The sequence below is a fragment of the Amphibalanus amphitrite genome, unplaced genomic scaffold (genome assembly GCF_019059575.1).
Source record: "Amphibalanus amphitrite isolate SeventyFive unplaced genomic scaffold, NRLGWU_Aamphi_draft 000457F_arrow, whole genome shotgun sequence".
NCBI classification, from domain to species: Eukaryota; Metazoa; Arthropoda; class Thecostraca; order Balanomorpha; family Balanidae; genus Amphibalanus; species Amphibalanus amphitrite.
Window position 1 is genome coordinate 396,678 of NW_024881951.1, and position 18,312 is coordinate 414,989.

Genomic DNA, 18,312 nt, shown 5'->3' on the forward strand with positions numbered 1-18,312 from the left:
GGGTACAAGCATGACCATTTATCATTAATGGTGCATATCGATTCAATGCAGCATACGAGTACATATGTAGAACGATGGCCGTCGGACTCGTTCAGTGATCTACCGGATGAAGCATGCATAACAAGCAAGATCATTTATCACACCGCGCCTTTCGATTGACAGACATCCTCTCATGCACGCTTATGAGCGTGCATGAGAGGATGTCACACAATAACCCGCGCCCCAGTGGCGGTCTCAGCCAACTTCGCCCTAGTGTGGGGGGGGGGGGCATATGTTACCACCCACCTCTAACTCAAAAACTCAGAGGGCTAGAAAGACGCAGTAAAAAGCAGTCGATAGCTTTCAATGCGTACGTTTGAAAGTATTTGGTCATTTTTCACCTTAGAGCAATATTGAGGTCACCAGAGGTCATTAAAGGTCAAAATTTGCCAATTGTCATTATATTTTTCAGAAAACATGCCGCTATCTCAGGAACTATGGTAGCTAGAAAAACGTAGCGAAGAGGAATCGATTGCTTTTGAACTCTTCTTTTGAAAAGGTGCTTATCAATATTGATCTCAGGTCAACGGTTTAGCCTCCAGAGGGCAAAAACTCCAAAAATAGCTGTTTTTACGAAAAGTGTTTTTCGACAATAACTTTTGACTACAAAAAGCCACGACATTTCTATTGCCAGAATCGTATTCCCCTCGCCGAGACGCGTCGAATGAACCATAATTTGACCTTGAAAGGTCAACTTGAAAATTTGACCTCAGGTCAAGGTCATGACCTGACCGAAAAAGGTCATGTTGCATATCAGTCGATGCGTCTCAACAAGACAAACACAATGAGACCATCCCCAGCGTTCTATCTCTTTCCAATCGCGAGCTATGGGCAAACAAATGTTTTTAGCCTCAAATGACCTCGGATGACCTTTCTAGAGGCTATCAGCAAAAATGACACCTTTGTCATCACGAGTGGACTAAATCATTGTGATTCTGAAATATTTTGACTGTTCCTATGCGTACACACGGATCTAGCGGCATTTTCATTTTTCTCCATTGACTTGTAATGGAAAGGTCACGCCACTGACCTGACCTTAGGTCACGGATATAAAAAATCCGAGATATACAAATTGTAGGCGCCCATAACAGCATGCAATCCACCAAGTTTAAATCCTTTCTGACAAACACTGCTGGCTGGACATGATTGCAAACTTTTTTAGGCTTGGTCAGTTAACTTGACCTGGTGACCTGACCTGACCTGGGCTCAAAAATTTCACACATTGTCCACAATTGATGTACCAAAAGCTACCCCAAGCGGCGCGGCGCTACGCGCCGCGGTTTTTTATTCACACGCAAAAAAAAAACGCTACAGGGTGGTAACATATGCCCCCTCCCCCCACACTGGGGCGAAGGATAAACACTGAAACGGAGTATACTCCGTTTCAGTGTTTATTTCAAATACATTTGCTGTATCATAGATATCATGATTCATGTTAGATATAAATGGCTATAAACAATAAACATTAGAGCGCGCATGGAACACAAAGTGAGAAGATCAAAGCATGTCTTATCTGTTCCATCAATGTGTTGCTGGGCTAACGTGCCGCATCTGTTCAGATGAGTCTACGCAGCGGTTCGGGGAACAACAGTCTCCATTGGTTCTTCTGGACTATCCTTTGCCCTGACCGCACACATTCAGACCGGTCGCTGTCGCCATTACTTCCTCGCGGCCTATCTGTAAGTTACGATACCAGCAACCACTGCCCGAGCGGGCAGTGGAGAGAGTGCTCTCTCCTGAGTGGTCCGACCAAGCAGATTGAGTCCTGAGACGACGATCTGCTGTCACTTTGTTGGCCGGTCTTGCCGAGCGGAATCTGCTCACGGTCCCGCGCTGGCGGATCCTCTGCCCACGGCGAGGCTATTCACTTCCTTAGTGACTTATCCCGCGCGGGACTGGGGGGGGGGAAATTTTACCCCCCTCGCGAATTTTTGCGATATCTCAAAAACGGCGGCGCGCAGCGCCGCCAAACTTTCAGTACCTTTTCTTACATCAATTTGACACGTTCCCTGAAAATTTGAGCGAAATCCGTCGGAAAATTTTTGAGAAATTGACGTTTTAGTGACGTCATGTTCGTCATTTTCGCCTCAAAAACGGCAAAAGTTCAAACGCCGCTAACATCTTCATTTTTAAAGGAATCAAGACGTAACAAAAAAGGTTATACGTAATTTTACTTTGTCTATCAAATGGCTATCTCGGTTTTTTTGAAAATTTTTAATTTTGGCCTAATTTTTTTCAAAAAACTGACTTTTTTGGGAAAATCATTATGAAATCCAAAATTATGAGTCTATCGAAAAAACCGGAATATATGTCAGAGAAGTGGTCTATGTGCACCTACATACCAAATTTTAGAAGAATCGGTTCAAAAATGTGGGAGTTATTCAAAATTTTATGACGTCACGACACACAAAATTTTTTAAAAAAGATTTTTTTGGAAGTTCTAGACCTCGTACGGAAACAAAAATAGCACCATTCGATTCGACGTGAAAAACTGCATCAGATAGACACCTTTTTAGGCCTTAACAACCAACTTCAAAATTTGACCTCACTTGACCTGACCTTGACCTGACCTCGACCTGAAATTCATCCAGAGGTGGTCCATCACTTATTGAGTATGCCTATTGAATTCTATGAGTAAAATGACCCATAAAACATGTGTCGCACATGCCCTTTTCTATATTTTGTTTTTTGGTGACCTGACCTGACCTGACCTGACCTTGACCTTGACCTCTGAATGATATTGTATGCAACGAATATTGTCTTGGTAGCCTAAGAACACGTTTTGGGCGATCAGTCTCAGTCCATGACTCCATTCTTCGGCAACTACGGTGCAAGGCCGATACTGTAGAAACTTGCAATTTGTACCCTTGACCTGACCTTGACCTTGACCTCAAACTTTAAATTAAGTACATGTTTTTAGTAGTTCGTGATGAGAGCTTTCGATTGGCGTTTGAATTTTCCAAATCGGACCGTTAGTTCGGGAGATAACAGGGGGGGTAAAATTTACCCCCCCCCCCCAGCCCCGCGCGTTCGGCTGGAGACCCCAGCCCCGCGCGGGTTATAGGCCGGTGGCAGCGGGACCTGGAACATTGACAAACACCTACGATTCAGTTAAGTGCATCTATATAGTTACTTACCTATAATTAATTCAGCTATCAATATTGTCATAAGTGGGTGACGCCTAATGCACGTGCGCACGTGCAGGGGTCGCTCCCACATCTCAAGAATGGTTGGGCCGATTGCGCCCAAACTTTGCGCACTGCTGGAGGCCAGGAGTGCCGTGCACACTGCACAAGTCATTTGCAGGTACCCCATCGGCCCTCGGACTTCTGCACGTGCAGGGCTCACTGTCTCGCTCGCTTGTTTGTCGCCCCAAAAGACTTTTAACCCGCGCACCGACGGGGGTCTGCGCCCAGCCCCCGTTCACGAGCTTCAGAATTCCTTTACCGTGACGTCATCACGGCGCATGAATTTTCCTTCACCCATAGAAATGCATGCAAAGCATGGTGTGTTTCAGGCGGGCTAAGGAGAAATCTAAGGCCTACATGTGTTCAAAAGACGTACCACTAAGCCAATGGATTCGTCTCATTACGACAAATGGGGTTGAAATCGAAACATTCGGCCTATATTTATCTAAAATGGGCCAATCAAATGGTCCCTGCACCTCATAATGAAGGATTTCCTCTGCGTTGAAAAATTTGTTTCAAGTGTTTTTTTATCAGCGACAAGGGAAATCCTTCATAATTGCTACCAGATTACTACCATATTCCCTCGCATTTCTGTTGCGCATTGCCTCACAAATCAGAGTTTTGTGAAGTTTATATTAATTTAATTGTCATATTTTGACTGATTTTGGCGATTTTCAATTATTTCAACGCAGCATGGATCAGATAGCTCTCATAGTTTGCTGAAGGATGTGGCTTTTGCTTGGTTATTTTCAAGTTATCTGTGATTTGGTGCGCCGTGATCGTAGCATTATACAAATTGAATCAACTTTTTAAGTGAAGTTCACATGAAAAATCAAAAGTTCAAGCATAATAATTGTTTAAACATAATGATGCAACATGTGTCTCCCAGATGGAACTTATATTTCAATTGAAAACTGAAAATGGAAAACAGAAGATGGATCTGCGGAGTTACTGAGATCACAAGGTGCTCTTGATTGTTGGTGATTGAAGATGTTGAGAAAACTTGTGAATCTGCATACCAGTCCTGACTTGCTTGATTGTTTAAAACTATTTTAATTCTCATAATTGTGTAATGTGTAGTGACTGTGTACACTGCGCAGCACATGTGCGCAGAAATGTGCAGGTGGCTGGTAGGTGGGTTAAACTTCGGAGATGCGAATTTGGATGTCAGTTATAAAATTAATGGTTATGCCTTGTAGAGTAAGCTCTGCTGTATTTTGGAATTGTCTTTTTTGTAATTGTAACCTACAATGCTGTTAGTTTCATTTTTATTAAAATGCTCGACCAGAATTTGCACTTGTTCATGCATGAATGGCTTAGTTTGGGGTGTTTATTCAACCCTGACTGCTCAAGTTTTTCAAAGGCACATGACACAGCACGGCTAGATCAGCTGGTACCTACCTGTTGACTATTTTTGTTTTTGGTGGTGATGTGTTTGCTGTTTGTCTTTTGCAAGGTGGTCAATGAAATAAAATAATGCATTATTTTGGAATGTTTCCTTGACAGAAGCCAGGAGCCGGATTGATGTGTGCTGGTGAATGAGATGGTTCAAAAACATTATCTGATGTTTTTCAATGTGCATAAGCCATAACTTCCCTTTCATATGCTGAAGTTTTAATAGCTTCTCAGTCTGTCATTTTCCTGAAATATTGGTGCAGATAAGAGATATCAGTACCTTGTCAGAGGTACCTGCCTTCTGCTGGATGAATATTTAATTGGTTGGACGAAATGGACAGGTAGCCTTATGATAATGTAATGTGATATCTTATTTCTATAAAACTTTGAAAATGAAGTTCTAATTATTCATATGTGCATACATTTTTGATGACTAAGAAAGTTTTCCACAAGAGTAGGAAATGTGGGAAAGTCTATCAAATAACACATTCTGAAGGCTCAATGCTGACAGAGTGCTGCCTCAAAGAATAACTGACTTGCTGGGTTACGAATATTTCCTTATTTTAATTTTCAAATGTAATGTACAATACATTGCAGTGAAATAACAAAATAGTGCAGTAAAATAGTATTGGCGACGATCAAACAACACGTGTGCCATTGATGTCTGCAAAAATTGCTACCAGATTGCTACCAAATCCGTGACGTAGCTACGGCGCCTTTATTTCCCTAGTGAACCAACCTGAGTAGTAAAGTAATCTTGTCTGCGCCAACTTCGCACCGACGGGGGGGGGGGCGGATGACCGCCCCCCCTGAGATCTCGAGAACGAAGCAAGATAGCGACAAGCGGTAAACGGCATCGGATACGCACGGCCAAGATCTACAATTTTTACAAAGGTCATTTTCAGGTCAGGTCAAAGATGACGTCACAGGGGTCGAAAAAGTCAAAATGGCGGCGCTAGATATGGAGAGAGTTTTTCTCGAATAACTTTCGAATTAGTCAAGATAGGAACAAACTAAGGGCATCATCGTGATCCTCTCGTCAATCCGCATCGAATGATATATATCTTGACCTCGAAAGGTCAAGGTCAAAGGTTGACCTCAGGTCACGTGACCTCGAGGTCATCATGTGTATCATTCGATGCGTCTTGACGAGCTGAACACAATGAGACCATCCACGCGTCTGTATCTTGTTCCTGTACGGAGTTATTGGCCAAAAACCTTTGGTGACCTTTGATGACGTCACATGACCTCACAGCTGCCCAACAGCAAAACAGACCTCAAGGTAGTGAAGGTTGATCGTATATGAAGTCATGTATGGTATATGGGGCCATTCCGACCCGTTTTAGTGGTAAAAACAGGGAGTTGATTTTTCCCCCATTGACTTATAATGGGGAGGTCGCGAAATTGACCTGACCTTAGGTCACCGATATCAAAATTCCGAGATATACAAATTGTAGCTACTAATGACCTAATAATATCCTGCGACTTTCAAAGGCCTCCGACATCTACTGTAGCTCTGGCACGGTGACAAAGTTGCAAAAAAGTGACTTGAGGTTGGGTCATTCAAAGTGACCTGGTGACCTGACCTTAAAAGGTAGGAGGTTCAAACTTGCACACCATGTGTAAAATTGATGAGGATATAGTCATACCAAATTTCGCGGCGCTACGCTCCGCGGTTTTCCCGCTATTTGCGAAAAACCTCAGGGGGACGGATATCCGCCCCCCCCCGTCGGTGCGAGGGTTAAATGAACTGGCAATCGAGTCTGTCGCGTCCCGAGCTGCCTTTGCACTTGTTAGCGACGTTTGTGTCTCACCGTTTGACGAGGTCTCTGGGCCACGCCGCGGCTGTCTGCAGTTGAACAGCGACCCATAGGCGCGCCGATACTGCTGGCTCAGCGCCACGTATATGATTGGGTTGATGGAGCACGAGGCGCACACCATTACGTAGCCGACCAGGTGCAACACTGGAAACACGAGCACTATGTAGTCACTCAAGTCTCAACACCTGAACACTGCCAACTTCAAATTCAATGACGAATGCACTGACTACTGTGCATGATAGTTGTCACTCACTAGCGAGTCTGCCAGTCACCTTACCGATTGTAGCCGCCGGCCATCCAAGTCACAGGGATGCCGCCTGGCGCCTCCCGAACAACGTTTGACAATGAGAAGTGCCCTGAGGGCTGAGTGGATGTTGCCGTTTGGTTAACCCGCGCCCCAGTGGCGGTCTCAGCCAACTTCGCCCTAGTGGGGGGGGGGGGCATATGTTACCACCCACCTCTAACTCAAAAACTAAGAGGGATAGAAAGACGCGGTAAAAAGCAGTCGATAGCTCTCAATACGTACGTTTGAAAGTATTTCAGTCATTTTTCATCTTAGAGCAATATTGGGGTCACCAGAGGTCATCAAAGATCAAAATTTGCCAATGGTCATTATATTTTTCAGAAAACATGCCGTTATCTCAGGAACTATGGTAGCTAGAAAAAGGCATGGAAAAGCAAACGATAGCTTTTGAACTCTTCTTTTGATAAGGTCCAGAGTTGGCCTACGTTACGTTATTTTGAAGTTTTCGGTAACCCGTAGCTGTTAGTACCGTTTCGTAGCGTAATTGGAATGTTTCGGTAGCGTAGTACGGAAAATAATAGAATAACGTAGGAACTACGAAATGGATTCCGTAGCAATTACAGGTCAGCTGTATTTGTATAAGGTACATAATTTTTTCAGTTTACTCATATCGTCACCAGACCTCCGGCCGTTTACACGGATGTGAGACGCCTGCTATATGAATACCACTGAGTCTTTCTTCCGGCCGGACCGACACCGGGGATTTCCCACTGGGGAGTCCCAGGGAATTCCCTGTCGGAAGTCCAGCGCATCGAGCGAGTAGCGCGTAGGCACCGCCGCACCGACGATGCTGCAAAGCCGGCGATCATTGTGCGCAGTATTTGGCTTACTAGAGGCTAACCGTTTTCACTGGGTAGTGGATGATGACATATTGCATAACGTAGTACGATAAAATAATTTGCTGCGTTAATTAACCCGCGCCCTGCTGGGGGGGTGTTTGAACACCCCCCCCCCCTGTGGTTTTTCGCGAATATCTCAAAAACGGCGGCGCGGAGCGCCGCCGTTTTTGGTACACCTTATCATACATCAATTCTACACATGTTGTGAAAATTTCAGACCAAGGTCATTCAAGGTCAGGTCACCAGGTCACTCGAAGTGACCTCACCTCATAAAAAGTTTCAATGTCTGTCATAGCTACACCGAGTGACCGATCGCTTTGAAACTTTCAGCGATTGCTAAGAGCATTAGCATGTACAAAATGTATATCTCAGAATTTTGATATCGATGACCTAAGGTCAGGTCAATTTTGCGACCTCACCATTATAAGTCAATGGGAGAAAATTGAAATGCGCCTGTTTTGGACGAAAGACATTATAAACACTCCCAAACACTGAATTACAAGTGGTTTAGACACACTGAACATGAAAATGGTGTCTGTGACACCTGTTTATGCCCTGAGGTCATCTTAGGTCACGAATGGTATCTAACAGTTTTTCGCAAATAACTTTTGATAGAGGCATGCTAGAGCGATGAAAACGCCTTAGATGTGTTCAGCTCGACGATACGGATCGACTGATATGCAACATGACCCTTTCCGGTCAGGTCATGACCTTGACCTGAGGTCAAATTTTCAAGTTGACCTTTCAAGGTCAAATTATAGTTCGTTCGATGCGTCTTGACGAGAGGAACACGATGCCGGTAAAAGTAAGCTCGTACAATGCTTGGGTCAAAAGTTATTGCAGAAAAACTGTTTCCGAAAAAATCGGCTATTTTTGCAGTTTTTGCCCCCTGCAGGCAAAACCGTTGACGTTAGGTCAAATCTGAGAAAATTACTCAGAAAGGGCGTTAATAGGGCTATCGAATGCGCTTTTCCGCGGCGCTGTAGCTTTATTGGTTCCCGAGGTATGCGTTGGCTTCTTGGAAATTTTCGACATTCGACCTGGAAATCGGCGAAAATTTGCCTTCAATGACCTCTGGTGACCTGACCTTTGACCTGACCAAAAAATTGACCGAAGTGATTTCCTCATTATTTTTGACGCTCTTTCGAACGCCGCCTTCCGCGTATCGCTACGTGGCCCAGGAGCCGAGTTAGAAGGGGGGTGTTCAAACACCCCCCCCCCCCCCCCAGCAGGGCGTGGAAATCCAGGACCCCCAGCCGGGCGCGGGTTAACAAATAGGGTAAGGGCGGGTAAGAGTACGCGGGCGATAAGAGTACGCATCAGCTGTTTCGGTTGCTTAGTAACGCGGGTTTGTCGAGTTCATGAAGTGACATGAAGCCGCCAGTGCGTGCATGTCACCAACGGAACGTGGGCGTTGAGCGGCGACGCTGTTGAGTTTAAGGCGATGAATATTATTTTCGAGCGTTATGATATTATTATGATATGGTACAATAATTTTGATACTTGGCAGTTGAGATGAGGTACATTTCCGTGATTGTTGTGGGAAACTTGTGAGGTTATCTGGGGAAATACTGTACAGTGCAATATTCTGTTTGCGAAGTTTTGCACAACGTTTCGGGGTTGTTTTGTGCGCGAATTGCATGTACGGTAAGAGGACGCACTGTTCAGGAGGGTAAGAGTACGCAGAATTATACATTAACCCTCGCCCGTAAACGGCGATCTGCCACCTTCGCCCATGCAGGGGGGGGGTTGGTGCGACCCCCCCCTTGGCGTTTGAAAACGGAGCGTCGTAGAGCTTAGCGGAAAAGACCATCGGATTGCTCTCGTCGAGATCTCGCGATTGGTGGTATATTTTTTGGTCCTAGGTCAACATTTGACCTACTTTTGACCGGTCAAAGGTCAAATTTTCGGAAAAATAGACTTTTTTCAACTTTCCGCGGCGATTGCGGCAAAACGGTGGGAGATATCGACTTGAAACCTTCACTATCGTGTTCCTTGATCAATTCTCTATCGTTTGGTATGTATTTCGTTTCCCTAGCTCTAAAAATGGCGCGTTGGGAGCGCCGGAAGTCGGCAAGGTCACAGTCGGCGGCAGAAATTCGAAAAATCAAAATTTAAATTTTTGAAATCTGATTGTATTTTTGGATTTGGGAGGTTCATTTGCTCCCTATAGAAGCTAATTTTGCTGCATATTCCCATTGAGGTGACAAGAATTAGCAAAATAGTGGTTCGGGCGCTTTTCAAAAATAGTACCGGACGCTGTTCCTCTTGTGACGTCATAGCTCCGTGACCTGACCTGACCCGGTCAAGTTTCTTATACCATATGATAGCCAATACTTGCCCCAACATGCATGGGAAGTTTCATCACGATCCATCAACCGATGTCCGTACCACCGGCAGGAAACCTCGGGCGTTGGCACTCAGTTTGTGAAAATCCGGCCGGAGGCTGTTCCCTTTGTGACGTCATAACTCCGTGACCTGACATGACCCGGTCAAATTTTTTTTATCAAAAGATGCGCAAGGCTTGCCCCATAAGGTACCCAAAATTTGGCGGCGCTGCGCGCCGCCGTTTTTGCACTATTTCCGAAAAACCTCAGGGGGGGGGGGGTTGCACCAACCCCCCCCCTACATGGGCGAGGGTTAACCCTATTAGTGGCAGGGGGGGTTGTTTTTATCCACCCCTCAGGTTTTTCGGGAATATCTCCGAAACCGCTGAAGCTACGATGCTGAAATTTTCTGACTTTTCCTAAAACTAAATTGGGCACATTCCCTACAAAATTTCAAGTTCATAACTGTACCAGGGGCGGCTCCAGAGCACTGGGAATTGGGGGGTCATATTCGTGAAGCGAGTCATTTGGGCGAAGATCACGATGCTGCACCAGTTTTACGAACAGTGAATGAAAGGTATCATGTGATAACATATACAGTTATTGTGCATCCTCTTTTGACACGTTTTTGCTATAATAGGCGGATCCAGGCGTCCAAAAAGGGGGGTTATGTTTTACCTCCCAACATAGGTGCCCTGACACCGCCTATGCATGACCAATACAATTGTAGTCGTTCTCTCATAAGAAAATTGTAACATAACAAGACCATTACCACACTTTTTAGAAACAGTACCAACAAAAACCTTATTTACTATACTTGTTGTGTACCCCCAATCTCAATGATCTGTATCCGCCTATGTTTTTTGAAAATGCATATTTTTAGGATCCATGTGAATTCCTGGTTCATTCTCTATCGATCGGCAAAAGTTGCGTTAAGATTGGTTCAGAAACCTGGCCGTGATAAACAGTCTAAAATGTATCTGAAATTTGCCCGTTTTTACCCCCCTCTACCCCCCCCCCCTATTGAAATTTTTTAATTTTTACTTTTTAGAAATGTAGATCACGTTGAGCGAAATCGAATGCCGTTTGAATTTTGAAAATCGGCCCATTAGATCTCGAGATATCAAGGGGGGGTCGTAAACAGCCCCCCCCCTGCCACTAATAGGGGTAGCCAGGAGCCTGCCACTAATAGGGTTAACCTTCGCCCCAGTGGGGGGGGGGGGCATATGTTACCACCCTGTCGCGTTTTTCGCGTGTGAATAAAAAACCGCGGCGCGTAGCGCCGCGCCGCTTGGGGTAGCTTTTGGTACAAAAATTTTGGACAATGTGTGAAATTTTTGACCCCAGGTCATGTCAGGTCAGGTCACCAGGTCAAGTTAACTGACCAAGCCTTAAAATAAGTTTGCAATCATGTCCAGCCTGCAGTGTTTGTCAGAAAGGTTTTAAACTTGATGGATTGCATGCTGTTATGGGAGCCTACAATTTGTATATCTCGGATTTTTTATATCCGTGACCTAAGGTCAGGTCAGTGGCATGACCTTTCCATTACAAGTCAATGGAGAAAAATGAAAATGCCTCTAGATCCGTGTGTACGCATAGGAACAGTCCAAATATTTCAGAATCACAATGATTTAGTCCACTCGTGATGACCAAGGTGTCATTTTTGCTGATAGCCTCTAGAAAGGTCATCCGAGGTCATTTGAGGCTACAAACAGTTTTTTTGCCAATAACTCGCGATTGGAAAGAGATAGAACGCTGGGGATGGTCTCAGTGTGTTTGTCTTGTTGAGACGCATCGACGGATATGCAACATGACCTTTTCCGGTCAGGTCATGACCTTGACCTGAGGTCAATTTTTTAAGTTGACCTTTCAAGGTCAAATTATAGTTCATTCGACGCGTCTCGGTGAGGGGAACACGATTCTGGCAATAGAAATGTCGTGGCTTTTTGTAGTCGAAAGTTATTGTCGAAAAACACTTTTCGTAAAAACAGCTATTTTAGGAGTTTTTGCCCTCTGGAGGCTAAACCGTTGACCTGAGGACAATATTGATAATGACCTTTTCAAAAGAAGAGTTCAAAAGCTATCGATTGCTTTTCCATGCGTTTTTCTAGCTACCATAGTTCCTGAGATAGCGGCATGTTTTCTGAAAAATATAATGACAATTGGCAAATTTTGACCTTTGATGACCTCTGGTGACCCTAATATTGCTCTAAGGTGAAAAATGACCGAAATACTTTCAAACGTACGTATTGAGAGCTATCGACTGCTTTTACCGCGTCTTTCTAGCCCTCTTAGTTTTTGAGTTAGAGGTGGGTGGTAACATATACCCCCCCTCACTAGGGCGAAGTTGGCCGAGACCGCCACTGGGGCGCGGGTTAATCGAATATGCAGAAATATATAATTTTTAATCTATCGCTCAATGACGTTTGTTTTGTAGGTATATCATCAATGGAGCACTGTGATGCAGATGCGTACCCGAAATTCTTCCAAATACGAGTTATTCTCCTTTTTGATTGTGCATTTTTTTTTTTTAAGAAACACACGACATGATTATTTCCTGATTTATAGACTTGAAAGATTTATTTTATGCTTTTCTTTTTGGATACTAGAATTAACTTAAATGCCTTCTGAGTTTGAAGTTAAGCATTTGGACAGTGCAAGTTGCATAGGGGTGTGTTCATATGCTTGCGTACTCCACCCGCCTGGCGTGCGTACTCTTACACACCCCATATGGTAAGAGTACGCAAGTGCAACGGTTCAGAAAATGTCAGTTTTAGACCACTTCCATTTACGCTGAAGGATCGTTGCCCCATGGGTTGATGGCTAATTCAATGAACTTTAATATTCCCTATTTGCGATTTCTTTCCTTCAAATATTAAACAAATGAGAGCATTACTCCATTACTGGAAAAATGAGAGCAAGAAATCCACTAAGTGCGTACTCTTATACGACTTCACCCTACCGTAATTCAGTAACGTAGCAATACATATATAATGTATCGTAATTCAGTATCGTAGTTTTGGCCAAAAAAGCAAACGTAGCGTAACGTAGTGCTTAACGTAGCGTAGTGCAGGCCAACTCTGATAAGGTCAATAGCAAAATTGACCTCAGGTCAACGGTTTAGCCTCCAGAGGGCAAAAACTCCAAAAATAGCTGTTTTTTTCGAAATGTGTTTTTCGACAATAACTTTTGACTTTAAAAAGCCACGACATTTCTATTGCCAGAATCGTGTTCCTCTCGCCGAGACGCGTCGAACGAACTATGATTTGACCTTGAAAGGTCAACTTGAAATTTGACCTCAGGTCAAGGTCATGAGACCTGACCGAAAAAAGTCACGTTGCATATCAGTTGATGCGTCTCAACAAGACAAACACATTCAGACCATCCCCGGCGTTCTATCTTTTTCCAATCGCGAGTTATTGGCAAAAATCTCTTTGTAGCCTCAAATGACCTCGGATGACCTTTCTAGAGGCTATCAGCAAAAAAGACACCTTGGTCGTCACGAGTGGTCCAAATCACTGTGATTCTGAAATAGTTGGACTGTTCCTATGTGTACACGCGGATCTAGAGGCATTTTCATTTTTCGCCGTTGACTTATAATGGTAAGGTCACGCCACTGACCTGACCTTAGGTCACGGATATAAAAAATCTGAGATATACAAATTGTAGGCGTCCATACCATCATGCAATCCACCAAGTTTAAAACCTTTCTGACAAACACTGCAGGCTGGGCATGATTGCAAACTTTTTTAGGCTTGGTCAGTTAACTTGACCTGGTGACCTGACCTGATTTGACCTGGAGTCGAAAATTTAACACATTGTCCGAAATTGATGTACCAAAAGCTACTCCAAGCGGCGCGGCGCTACGCGCCGCGGTTTTTTATTCACACGCAAAAAACGCGACAGGGTGGTAACATGTGCCCCCCCCCCCCACTGGGGCGAAGGTTAACCCGCACCCCGCTGCACACAGCCGCTATTTGAGTTCAGAAGTGGCTAAAATGCGATAACTCGTTAACCAATTAACATTTTGCCAAGGAATTTTTATTGTATGTGAAGTCAACCGTAAGGTCACATATGGGAAAGTATGAGCATCCATGCTGATACATCATTGCCGTAAAAAAATATTGTTGCTTGTAATCCGCGGATGACGGGTATATCCCATAACGTGGGTGACTCGGGAGGGGATTCTGCATAGCTTCCCTGCTGTCTTCGAAACTACTCGTTCAATACTAAAAGTTCAAACGGCTTCTGATAGGAATAGCTGACAAACGAAACCTAACTTTGTCACAAAAGGTCATGGAAAGGTCATGGGTCACAAAAGGTCATGGAAAAGGTCAGGGAAGGAAATGTATACATTTTTAAGGTCATGCGACACATCTTTATTGGTCCATTTTCGTTAGGCGGCACGGGCGGACATCGATAGCAGCGCCTCTATCGGTCACCTAGGGAAAGCTGGCCTGTAGGCGACGAAATACCGGCTGAGTTGTCACACGCTGAATAGGTTTATAGCCATCCGTCTTGTGAAAAAGTTGAACTTCTGCCTTTAACCCAAGTTGAACTTTTGCCTTTAACCCGCGCACCGACGGGGGTCTGCGCCAACTTAGTACCGACGGGGGGGGGGGGGGCGGATGACCGCCCCCCCCCTGAGATCTCGAGAACGAAGCAAGATAGCGACAAGCGGTAAACGGCATCGGATACGCACGGTCAAGATCTACAATTTTTACAAAGGTCATTTTCAGGTCAGGTCAAAGATGACGTCACAGGGGTCAAAAAAGTCAAAATGGCGGCGCTAAATATGGAGAGAGTTTTTCTCGAATAACTTTCGAATTAGTCAAGATAGGAACAAACTAAGGGCACCATCGTGATCCTCTCGTCAATCCGCATCGAATGATATATATGTTGACCTCGAAAGGTCAAGGTCAAAGGTTGACCTCAGGTCACGTGACCTCGAGGTCATCATGTATATCATTCGATGCGTCTTGACGAGCTGAACACAATGAGACCATCCACGCGTCTGTATCTTGTTCCTGTACGGAGTTATTGGCCAAAAACCTTTGGTGACCTTTGATGACGTCACATGACCTCACATCTGCCCAACAGCAAAGCAGACCTCAAGGTAGTGAAGGTTGATCGTATATGAAGTCATGTATGGTATATGGGGCCATTCCGACCCGTTTTAGTGGTAAAAACAGGGAGTTGATTTTTCCCCCATTGACTTATAATGGGGAGGTCGCGAAATTGACCTGACCTTAGGTCACCGATATCAAAATTCCGAGATAAACAAATTGTAGCTACTAATGATCTTATAACATCCTGCGACTTTCAAAGGCCTCCGACATCTACTGTAGCTCTGGCACGGTGACAAAGTTGCAAAAAAGTGACTTGAGGTTGGGTCATTCAAAGTGACCTGGTGACCTGACCTTGAAAAGTAGGAGGTTCAAACTTGCACACCATGTGTAAAATTGATAAGGGAATAGTCATACCAAATTTCGCGGCGCTACGCGCCGCGGTTTTCCCGCTATTCGCGAAAAACCTCAGGGGGGCGGATATCCGCCCCCCCCCCCGTCGGTGCGCGGGTTAATATTTCTACAGGCAATTTTAGAAGTGTCTTCACATGGATTACAAAACCGTTTAGATTATTGTATTCACTTCAAGCCTTCCCTATTGTTCTTGATGATGCGGGAACTATTTCTAATTAGTGTTTCTAGCTTAGTAAAAGAACATACTGTACAAGCGATGAAAAAAGCATAAATGGAATATTTTAAATTCGTATTCGTATTCGTTTATTAGGGCTTTTCCAACAGAGTGGCTATTACGGCCCAGTCAGTACATGTAAATATCACATTGCTAAAAAAAAAAACTATGCTAAAAAAACACATTGGTACACACATATATCGGCACAAACATATAAAGAATAAAAGAGTATAAGTCAATCAATCAATCAAATGTAAATTTCTCTAACAATTAATGGTAAATTCTCTACATATCAAGGAAAAGGTGCATGCTATTTGATAATTTAAAGTTCTTGGGGCCAGTTGTTTTCTTCTTTTCTTACGTCGCCCCAATGGCCGCGAATACACTTGTGATAACGCCTATCGCGGCAAAAGCATCTAAAAATGATGTTAATTGTCAGCTGGGTCGTCCGATTCGAAACTATTTCCATTCGACAAATGAAGGTCAGGTCACGGCGAGGTCAAAAAGGTCAAATTTTGAAGTTGAACATTCTCAACAAAAAAGATGCGCATCGGATGCAATTTGAGCTCTGGAACACGATGATGGTATTCGTTTTGGTTTTCGATGTCAAGAACGTACTGAAATTGCCTTTGCAATATCGAAAATTGTGATTAACCGACTACGGTAGAATATAAAAGCCGATAACATTGCCATTTCTGAAGATATCTCACTGAAACTTTCCAAAAGGAATGCAAATGTTATATACAAAGCCAATAAGGTTCATTCTGGTCGATGGCTGCTCCCTAAAGCTCTGAATGTTATCAACCATATCGGACATTCTTACGATGTTCTGTTGGCTCGATGTCTTTTTGCTTTATTTAATTTGATCAGACTACATTCAGTTAGACGACGTATGTACATTTATTGGTCACCAGAAAGTATACCCACAAGTCAATCGCGATAGGCGTTATCACAAGTGTATTCGCGGTCATTGGGGCGACGTAAGAAAAGAAGAAAACAACTGGCCCCAAGAAGTAAGAACTTTAAATTATCAGTTAGCATGCATCTTTTCCTTGATCTGTAGATAATTAACCATTAATTGCTAGAGAAAATTGCATTTAAAATCTTCCATCTATGTTTTTTTCATCGTTTGCACAATATGTTCTTTTTTGAAATAGAAACACTAATTAGAAATAGTTCCCGCATCATCAAGAACAATAGGGAAGGCTTGAAGTGAATACAATAATCTTAACGGTGTTGTAATCTATGTGAAGACACTTCTAAAATTGCCTGTAGAAATATTGAAGGCAAAAGTTCAACTTTTTCACAAGACGGATGTCTATAAACCTATTCAACGTGTGATAACTCAGCCGGTATTTCGTCGCCTACAGCCCAGCTTTCCCTAGTGACCGATAGAGGCGCTGCTATCGATGTCCGCCCGTGCCGCCTAACGGACAATCGACAACCAACAAATGCAATCGACACGAGCGTCGAGCACCCCTCCGCACAAGCAACTGCCGGGGGCGATTAGACGGACCGCGCTCTTCTCTCGCAGCTGATTGGTCAGCTGCCGAACTGCACGGACGTCAGCTGCACGGCCGCCGCCCGGCCGACCTGACCGGGGTCGGCGGGCGGCGACCTAGCGTCACTAGAACTGCAATAACTTTTGCCGGCAGTGTGATGCCGACCTAATTTTTTCAGCAAATGAATCACAATTGTACGGTATATGTTATGGACGTTGTCTCGATGTGAAGCACGCTGTGCGTTTTTTGGTAGGCCTATGTAAATATTGAAATCCTCAAGCCCTTCTGCTTTGTGCAAGTGTGCAACAATTAGCTTACAATAACTGAGTTGGAAGTTTTTTAGATGCACTTTTGTTACCAATGGATTCCGCACATTTCCCCCTTTCAGCTGATATCTTATTTACGCATTTTCAAGCAAAGAATATGACAGGAGACTCGTCAACATTTACATGAAAATCGCAGCACAAGTTCGGTCTCACGGAGCGAAACAAAACGGTGTACAGGTCTCGCGGGTTTTAGCGGTAGGTGGCTCGGCGACCGGGAGGGCAACCAGTTCCGCCTCTGTATCGGTGACCATTTGCTCCGCCCAGTTACTCGCGAGTGCGTACTACGACACATAGTAAAGTGGGGAGGGGAGGGTTAGAGTGGTGTAGCAAGGTAGATTAAAGAAAAAAGGGAGGGGTAGTAAACACTGCTCTGCTTCGTTGCGGTTAACCCAGCACCGCAGTCCGCTGTTGTTCGGCTGTTGTGGCAGAAGAAGCTATTTGCTGCTGGAAAGAACTCGATAGTAGAGCTTGTAGAACAGGGAACTTGAGAGTCGTTGAAGAGATCCCGAGATAGAGATCTAGGGAGATATCCGGATATTGATGAAGATGAGATCCTGAGATAGAGATCTGAGATGACGTCCACCTGGGAGAGATGTAGATATAGATCCACCTTGCATACAAATACATCTGATGGAAGATGCTTTTTAATTTAGAGGCTTGATGATTCTGTTCATTGTATAGACCATGATGCACGAGATGCTTCTTCACTGCTCGGATTAGGGATAGAGGGATCCGATCAGCTGGGTTTGCGGCACAGTTGGGCAGGTGAAGGACAGGGCATTCGAAGTCCCGATGACCACTGCCAAACTTATGGGTGGTAATTACATTGATTAATGGAATGTGATCATTCGTCCAGTCACCCATTCCTATATCACTGG